Below are 9,840 nucleotides of genomic sequence, written 5' to 3'. Positions count from 1 at the left end.
CAGAGTAAGCCCTGAATAAATATCCGCTTAAATTATTACTATGTTCCCGGTACTTTGCTACATACACACCTGGGTGTGCTGAGATGAGTATTTTACTATCACTACCATTAAGGATCATGCAACATAATATAAGAGACAGTCCCCCTCTGTAAGCTCCACTCAGAGATCATTGTTCTCTCCTTTAGCAACACACTGAGTTCTCCTTTGCCCCACCATGCTCTTTGGTCTGGATTGGAGAGTCTCATTTTCTTATTTTAGGAACATCATGAAAACATTAAGTATGAGACATAAAATTGTAATGTCCCTATAATCAGCCAAGATGTTCCATCTCATCAGCTGAGACAGGAGAAGAATGAATAAGCATCCCTCAATTTTCTCTTTTAAGTTATTCATTTATTTGTTGGTTTGTTTACTTTAGTAGTGAGGTATCACATACATACTATAAGATACACAAATCCAGCTCAATAAGTTTTACTTATGTACACACTTATTTTTTTTTAAAGATTTTATTTATTTATTTGAGAGAGAGAGGATGAGAGATAGAGAGCACGAGAGGGAAGAGGGTCAGAGGTAGAAGCAGACTCCCTGCTGAGCAGGGAGCCCGATGCGGGACTCGATCCCGGGACTCCAGGATCATGACCCGAGCCGAAGGCAGTTGCTCAACCAACTGAGCCACCCAGGCGCCCCCTTATGTACACACTTATTAACCATGACTCAGATCAAATTTACCAACTTCCAGAAGTCCCTCTCATGCACCCTCCTGATCATGACTTTCTCACCAAATACAACTGCTATTTTGACTTCTATCACCACGTATTAGTTTTGCCTGTATTAGAATTTTATATAAATAGAATTAAACAATACGTACTCTTTTGTCTCTGCTCTATCATTCAACATTGTACCTGTCATGTTCACCCATGTTGCATGTAGCGGTAGCTTGTTCTTTTTCATTACTGCTAGCATTCTATTGTACAATATAGCACAATTTATTATTCATTTTATCGTTATTGAGAATTTAGATTGATTTTCATTTTTATGTTGGATAATATTGCTATGATCCCTCTTATACATATCTTTTGCTGCATATATGTGTGCTTTTTCACTGGTACCTAGAAATGGAATTGCTGTATCATATGGTCATATGTCAGACTGCCAGACAGAAGTTTATACTCCCTTTAGCTCAGGTGAATGAGAGTTTCTGTTGCTCTGTATTCTCCTCTACACTTGGTTTTATCTTTTTTTTCCCCTTAAATTTTATGCATTCTAGTGGTCATGTAGTGATATCTCATTGTAGTTTTAATTTGTATTATCCTAGTGGCATGAGAGTGAATGAGAGTTTCTGTTGCTCTGTATTCTCCTCTACACTTGGTTTTATCTTTTTTTTCCCCTTAAATTTTATGCATTCTAGTGGTCATGTAATGATATCTCATTGTAGTTTTAATTTGTATTATCCTAGTGGCTAATGATGCTGATCACCCTTTCATGTGCTTATTACCTGTTTATGAAATGTTTGTCCATTTCTTAAAAAGATTTTATGTATTTACTTGAGAGAGAGAGAGAGAGAATGAGTGGGGAGAGGGGCAGAGCGAGAAGCAGACTCCCTGCAAAGCAGGGAGCCCCACATGGGACTCGATCCCAGGCCCCTGGGGTCATGACCTGAGCCGAAGGCAGATGCTTAACTGAGCCACCCAGGCTCAGTTTGTCTTTCTTTGTCATTTGTCTTTCTTACATGCTATTTTCCAGGGTTTTTTTCTTGTTAATTTGCAGGATTTCCTTATTTTTGGCTCTATTACTGTGAACATAATTCTACTCTGTGACTTGAATTTTCATTACTTAGTAGTATCTGTTAAGTTTATTAAGAGAAGTTCCTAAATTCAACCAAGAAGAATTTATCAATCTTCTGTATTATGGTTACTGTTTCTGTACTTCTCTATATGGTTAGTGCTTAAAAGAATTTTTTTGCATACCCCCAAGATAATGAAGATATTCTCTTATATTTTGAATCTTTATTGTTTTATGTTTTGTGTGTAAGTCTTCGACCCACTAGAAAATGGTTTTATGTACAGTGTGAAGTGTGAGGTAAAGGTTCTTTTTAAAAATCTCTATGGATATTCAATTGATCCAACTGCATCTATTGAAAAGAGCATCCTTTCCCCCCACTATTACTGCAAAGAGGAACCAGGTGACTATAAACATATGGTTTATATCTGGCTCCTCTGTTGTGTTCTATTGGTCTATTCTGATACCAATACCACTGTTGTAGTTACTTTATAATAAGCTTTGATATTTGGAAATATAAGTACTCCCACTTTGTTCTTATTTTATATTTTTATTCTGTGAAAACTGTTTGAAAATCAGCATATCAGTTTCCACTACTCCTTCCATTGGGATCATTTGCATATTAATTATAATTTATTGAATCTACAGAATAACTTTCTTCACTTTTGAGTCTTCTAATCCATGAACATGATATAGCCTCCATTTGTTTATGCTTTAATTTCTCATAGCAATGTTTTCTAGGGTTTTTATTTTTAGAGCTCTTATATAGCTTTCTTCATGTATTTTTTGCTACATAATTTCTGTTTTGCTATTAGAGTAAATTATGTTTTAAAATTTCATTAAAAATTTTTTCTGTGGTTAGTGTGTAGGACCATAATTAATATAATGATTTATAGCCAATTACCTTACTAAATTTATTTATTAATTTCAGAGCTTCATATATAGATTCTTTTGATAATTCTCTATTAGCACAATCATGTTATCTATAAATAATTGCAATTTCACTTGTACATTGCTGTTTCTTGTATCTTTTTGTTACTTTTTCTTATTTTATTACACTGGGTAAAACCTCCAGTATGATACTGAAGACAAGAGGTAAAAGCAGGACATGCTTGTCAATTCCAATCTCAGGAGGAAAGCTTTAGTTATTGCACCATTAAATATATTTTTATTGTAGATTTTTTGGTAGACATTTTTGGTCAGGTTAAGGATACCAAAGGTTTTTATCCTGAAGGTTGTGGAATCTTACTAAATGCTTTTTAAAAAAAATGTTTTATGATGATCATATTGTACTTTTTAAAAAAGTTTATTTTTGTGTGGTGAATAATGTTGATTTATTTTTCTTTTTTTTTAAGATGTTATTTATTTATTTGACAGAGAGAGACACAGCGAGAGAGAGAACACAAGCAGGGGGAGTGGGAAAGGGAGAAGCAGGCTTCCTGCTGAGCAGGGAGCCTGATGCAGGGCTCGATTCCAGGACCCTGGGATCACGACCTGAGCCGAAGGCAGACGCTTAACGACTGAGCCACCCAGGAGCCCCTATTTTTCTATTGTTAAATCAATTTTGTATTACTGGAAGAAAGCCTACTTGGATATAATGTATTACTCTTTTTTATATTTCTGGGTAGATTTTACTAATATTTCCTTTGGAAAAAAAATGCGTTTATTTTAATGAGAGAAGTTGGCCATTATGACACATAGGAAAATTCTTAGATCATCCTCTGGTGTTAAGATTATGCTGGCATTATAAAATGAGTTAAAGTATTTTTAGAGGGAAATTTATAGGTCAAAATTAGTATATTAGAAAAGAAAAAAGCCTGAAAATCAAAGCTGTAAGGAACCATCTAAATAAACAGCAATACAAAATCAAAGAAGTAGAAGAAATAAAATATTTGAGATGTGGTCAATAAAATAAAAAAACAGAATGCAGTAAAGAAAAATAAACAAAGCCCAAGGTTTATTCTTTAAAAGTATTAATAAAATTGATAAACCCTTAGGAAAAGCAATAGAGAAAGAAAGAAAAAAAACAGAAAGAAATCACAGATTACCAGTAGCATGCAAATAAGATATTCCTAGAAAGTACACTTCAAAAAACAAAAAGGGCATATGATTTAAAAATATTATGCTAATAATTTTAAAATGTAGAAGAAATAGACAAATTCCTTTTTAAAAATTAACTATCCAAATTAACAGAAGGAACAGAAAATGTAACTTTCTTATATCTATAATGAATCAAATATAACTTTAAAACTTTCTTGCAAAGGATATTTTATGCCTAGAGAGATCCTTTGGAGAATTCTTAAAAACATTTAAGAAAGAAATCATACTATTGAAATTCAGCCATTGCTTTAATGTTCCTTTGAAGGTAACATTTCTTTTTATCCTATGGATACTTTTAGGATTTGCTCTTTGTCTTTGGCTTTCAGCAGATTTACTATGATATGTCTAGGTGTGATGTTCTTTGATTTTGCCCTGGTTTTGATTTACAGATATTTTTGAATCAATGGGCCTTTCAACAATTATGGATAATTCCAGGCCATGATATTTTTAAAAAAAGCTTCTATCCCATTCTATCTCACTTCTTCTGGACTCCAATTACACATAAATTCAATCTTTTCACTGTGTCCCATATATCTCCTATGGTTTTTTAAAGTATCTTTTCTTCTCTCTCTCATTGCTTGAAACTAGACATTTTCTAAGCTATCTTCTAGTTTATTAATTGTCTAATCAGCTGTTAAATGCATTAATTATAAACATTTCTATTTTGTTATTTGTATAGTTTCTGAATTTGCTATGAAATTTTCTACCCTGCCCCATTCCATTTTTTCCCCATTCCATTTTTTTAACTTGTCACAATCATCTTCAAGTTCATGTCTGCGAGTTCTAATGCTGGATCACTTATGGATTTGTTTCTATTTTCTCTTGATTTTTACAGCTTTGGTTATGTTTCTTGGCATGACTGGTAATTTCTGAGTAAATGCTAAATGATACATATGAATTAAGCTAGTGCTGCTGAATGATGTTATCTCCTCCAAAGAGGATTCAGGTTTCATCTGTCAGGCATATAGAATATAGGTATATCACCTTGATTCAGTAAAGACTAGTCTACTTCTGTCTTGCTATTACTCCTGGAGAGTAGTTGTTCAGGGTTCAGGGTTCTGGGGTGTTTATTAAAACCCCTCCTCTTTAGACAATCCTGAAGCTGTGATAATCTCTGCTTAGTTTAGTTGTTGCTTTATACTTATTTTCTCAGCACATTCCCTGTTCAAATACTGATTTGTAGTCAGAAAATGCCTTGAAGGGAAATTGCAAAATGTAAATTCATCTAGAATCTTAGCCACTCATGTCCTCACTATTTTGGTTGTTCTCTAGTACTTTCAAAAACCTTTTTTTGTTGTTGTTTTCATTTTTGTTATTGCATTGTACTTCACTTTCAAAGTTTTTCAGTGAGTCTGGTACCAGCTACCCCATCATAACTGGCAGCAGAATGGTTTTCAAGATATGTTTTCATATTATCTCATTTAGACAAAACAGTATGAGCAAATCAATGCAGCCGTTTGTGATATAGTTTCCAGATGAAGGAACAGAAACTCAGAAGTATTAATAATTCTTCCAGATTGTCAAAGCTGCAAAGCCAAGGCAGTCCTAGAATCTTTGTCATTAGCTCTTAGTCACTGGCACTTTATACCATGCCAATGTTTATCAGATGTTGACCATTGATAGACCACTCAACGGTTCTTTGGAGTAAGTGTGATCATTGTTTTTTCTGAAAAATTTACTGGTATTACTAATTTTATGGAGATATTTTAAAATTTCATTTATGATGTCAAAGATTCCTCTAAATAATTCTCTCCTTCAAATGCAAATTAAAACTATAATGATGTCTTTCTATACATCCATGAGCTTGGGTAAATTTAAAAGTCTTACCATACCAAGTGCTGGTGAAAAAAATGAACAAGAAACTCTCATACAGAGCTAACGTGAGTGAAAATTGTTTCAACCACTTTAATACCGTCTTTTCCCATATATATCTGTGACAAAACAAAACAATATTCTGTGACCAAATAATACCAAACAATTCCATTCCTGGGTATATACCTAGAGAAGTACATCCACATGTGTGTAAGGAAACCTGTAAATAAAAGTTCACAGCAACAATTTTTGTCACAGCTGAAAACAACTGTAATATCCATCAGGAAGTAAGGGTGTTAGGATAGATAAATAACTCATGCTTGTTAATATACTGGAATTTTGTGTCATAATTGAAGTGAAGTAACTAGAGCTTTGTACAACAACCTAACTGAATCTTACAAACATATTATTGAAAGAAATTCTTTTAAACTATGCCTTTATATAAAGTTTAAAACCAGTCAATATTAGCCATTTTATTTATGGCTACATACAAGAGTAACATAAATACAGAGAGTATCAAAGGAGAAATCATTATACATATCTAAGACAATGAAGGAAATATGATTGAGAAGGGTACTTCCTCAGTGTCGACAAGATTCTATTTCTTTATTTAAGTGGTAGTTAAAAAGATGTTCACTTTTGGGGCACCTGGGTGGCTCAGTCGTTAAGTGTCTGCCTTCAGCTCGGGTCATGGTCCTGGGGTCCTGGGATCGAGCCCCACATTGGGCTCCCTGCTCGGCGGGAAGCCTGCTTCTCCCTCTCCCTCTGCCCCTGCTTGTGTTCCCTCTCTCGTTGTGTCTCTCTCTGTCAAATAAACAAATAAAATCTTAAAAAAAAAAGATGTTCACTTTCTAATGATTCATTATATTATACATTTATGTGTTTTGTACCTTTTCCCCTGTGTGTGTTATAGTTCATCATTTTAAAAGTTATGGAAATTTCCTTTTGGGGGCTCGCATCCTTCAGCATGGAAAAGAAAAATCTCATTTCCCAGATTATGCTAACAAGACATACATTGCCATCTGATTATATCCACAAATTTCCGTATTTCCTTCAACACAGTACCAAGATCAGGAGGCATATTGTTGATCACCAGCCATTCACTGTTAATAGCAATGCATGCACATTGGCAGTTTTGTCACACTTTGTGTTGTGTAGCAATCCTGTTCCTTGTGGTGCACATGCATGATGGCCTTGTTAGGAATAGTACCAATACTCTTTTCCCAATGCAACATCATGCTTCAGAAAAACAATGACATTACTAATGTTCTCCACCACAAATTCTGAATGGTTAATGGAACAAAATAAAAATCACCAAACACTTCTCCTCTGTGCACATATCACGTATTAGCCAAGACCTGATTCATACCTTACACACACACTGCCAACTGAAAGCAAAATATCTCCTAGACCACACACATTACATGCCATTAATGTTCTATGATATGCAATTTTCATATGATAGGAAAGTTTTGCCAATTCTTATTATGCTTTCACTTTGAGCTCATTATTTGTTATTAGCTTTGTAGCTAGTTTTACAGTTACGTTGAAAAAGTATGACTTGCACCTATACCTGTTTTTGTTACAAGACATGTAACTTCTGAATTATGCCTTTATAGTTTTGATATCTCCATTTCCTTCAGTGATAAAATCCAGCAATTTAAAACTGGAAAATATTTCTATAGAAAAATATCATTTTTTAAACCAGAGAGGTACATAGTACTTACATGCAAAGTTTGATGGCTTCATGCCACTATTTAACCAAGTTTTATAAGAGGCAATTTACTATACACCAGGGTCAAAATGATTGCTACCTTCTTAAATAAAATTTTCCATTGTTTATTTTTGGATTTCCTATTTTCACTTTTTATATCTGGCTGCTTCTAGCTGCTTTCCCCTTGTTTCAGCGTATATGCAATCACATTCTACATTCACTCTGAAACCCGGTCACCAAAAATGATTATGGTGGTGGTGTATTTCTGTCTCTACTTTTACAACCATTTTATGTTGGCATAAACTACTTGTGTACGTAATTGCTTCTTTAATAAAATTAGAAATCTAATAATAGACCCCGATAATAACAATTTTTAAAAAGGCAAAAGTAAACAAATACAAACAATAACATGCTAATAATCTGAAAGTAAGTTAACCTAAATGCATTGCACCCAGTTAACTGACTGGAAGCTGATGTCTGATCATCAGAGTCCTTTCAGTGAGTGGCTACCTTTAAGATGTTAATGACTTAAGAACATCGGAGACCTCAGTGAGAATTTAATCTTACATTTTAAATTTGTTAAATACCTGGGAACAAAGTTTGTTTTAATTTCTTTTTCCTCTGAATGTTCTAAACTCTGTTAAAAAAACGCCAGAGGTCACAAATGATTTATGGACTACACTTTGAGAAACACTGCTTTATGTCATGCTGTGATCTTCAAAACCATGAAAACCAAAACCCAAACTTCCAAAACCAAAGTAGCCAACTTTAGGAGCCATGAAAGTCTAATTCCTAGCAATTCAGTTCAAAGTGGCTCATTTCTTAACTTGCTCTTTGACAAGTTAAAAAATATGTATTTTGGCTTTATTTGTCCAAAACAATTACGAAGGTTATGGATAGCATTCTCTAAAACTCAAATTTAGATCTCAGAGCTCCACTTTATTTTCTGCTACAGTAACTCTTGGGCTTACAGTTACCCTATGTACTAACAATACTGTCAGACAAAGGAAGTTAGTGAAGGGAATCAGCTTCCCTAAAAGGGGGAATCCCTAAAAGAGTGCATTTTCTCTAGAGCTTTAGAGAGAGAATCACATGTGAAAACTCAGAACACTTACATCAAAAGCAAAGCTGTAAGCTGGGCAGGCCGGCTTGTGAGCTGAGATCCAGATATCAAATCTTGTTTTCCCCAAGTTTTTGATTTTTTCAATTTTATCACATTGCCTGAAATAAACAAGTTAAATATTATTTGGGATTCATTTACATGCTTCCTTAAAATGCAAATAGCCTGAGATGATTATGAGGTTATTCATAACTTAGCACTAATTACTTTGATCACAAGGCATTCTTTCTAATGATACCAAACACAATGTAATTTTATTTATTTTTTATTGTTATGTTAATTACCATACATTACATCATTAGTTTTTGATGTAGTGTTCCATGATTCATTGTTTGCGTATAGCACCCAGTGCTCCACGCAGAACGTGCCCTCTTTAATACCCATCACCAGGCTAACCCATCCCCCTACCCTCCTCCCCTCTAGAACCCTCAGTTTGTTTCTCAGAGTCCATCCTCTCTCATGGTTCATCTCCCCCGCCCATTTCCCGCCCTTCATCCTTGCCCTCCTGCTATTTGCCAAAGTGACTAGCATCTCATTGCTGTCTTGTCTGCCCCCACTTCCCTGAGAATATCTTGATGATACATGGAAATAGGATAATCATACATTGCTGGGGGCGGGGGAGGTCATCTAATAAAAAAGGATTGCCAGAGGAATTAACTGTTTATTTTTTTCTAATTGGAAAACCCAGGTGACCTCACTCCCTACGGATATCTTTTAGGGAACATGAACAGATTTTGAAACCATATTCCAGCTGAGGGGAAAAAAAAAACACAAACCAACAATGGAGTGAATGAAAATATGGTTTCAAGATTTCACAAGAAACAATAGAGTCAAATCAATCAGTAAGAACGCTCCTTGCAAGGAGAATAGCTCAATTAAGAAAGATGGAATGACCCGGCCTGGAGGGACTCCCTTCCTCATCATTAGCTCACAGGAGTCCTTGGCATGCCACTTCCTTTTTTTGTTAGTTTCAGCCACAACTTCGGTATATAACTGTTTAAAGTTATCTCCATGTTGGGCATCTCTCTCACTCTAGTGGTGCAGTATGGAAATCAGAGAAGCTGGCACAGTGTTTTGTGGTGTGACTGAGACAAATTAAAATAGTGAAGGCAATGTCTTGCCTCTGATTTATTACTTCTTGAAAAGTGTAATACAGAACGCACCCCTCTCCCACCCTTGGTGCTTGAAGGAGGATTGAAAAAAAAAAGATACAAATTTTTCATAAAATTTTTCAGTTTCTTGGGAAAATGTGACTGTGCGTGTATGTGTGTGTGCATGTGTGCGTGTGTATGTTTTGCCTAGCCTTAGTTATTTA

This window comes from Callorhinus ursinus, unplaced genomic scaffold, assembly GCF_003265705.2.
Source record: "Callorhinus ursinus isolate GAN/ISIS: 27379988/994484 unplaced genomic scaffold, GSC_fseal_2.0 scaffold39, whole genome shotgun sequence".
Classification (NCBI taxonomy): domain Eukaryota; kingdom Metazoa; phylum Chordata; class Mammalia; order Carnivora; family Otariidae; genus Callorhinus; species Callorhinus ursinus.
This window is presented reverse-complemented; position numbering follows the sequence as displayed.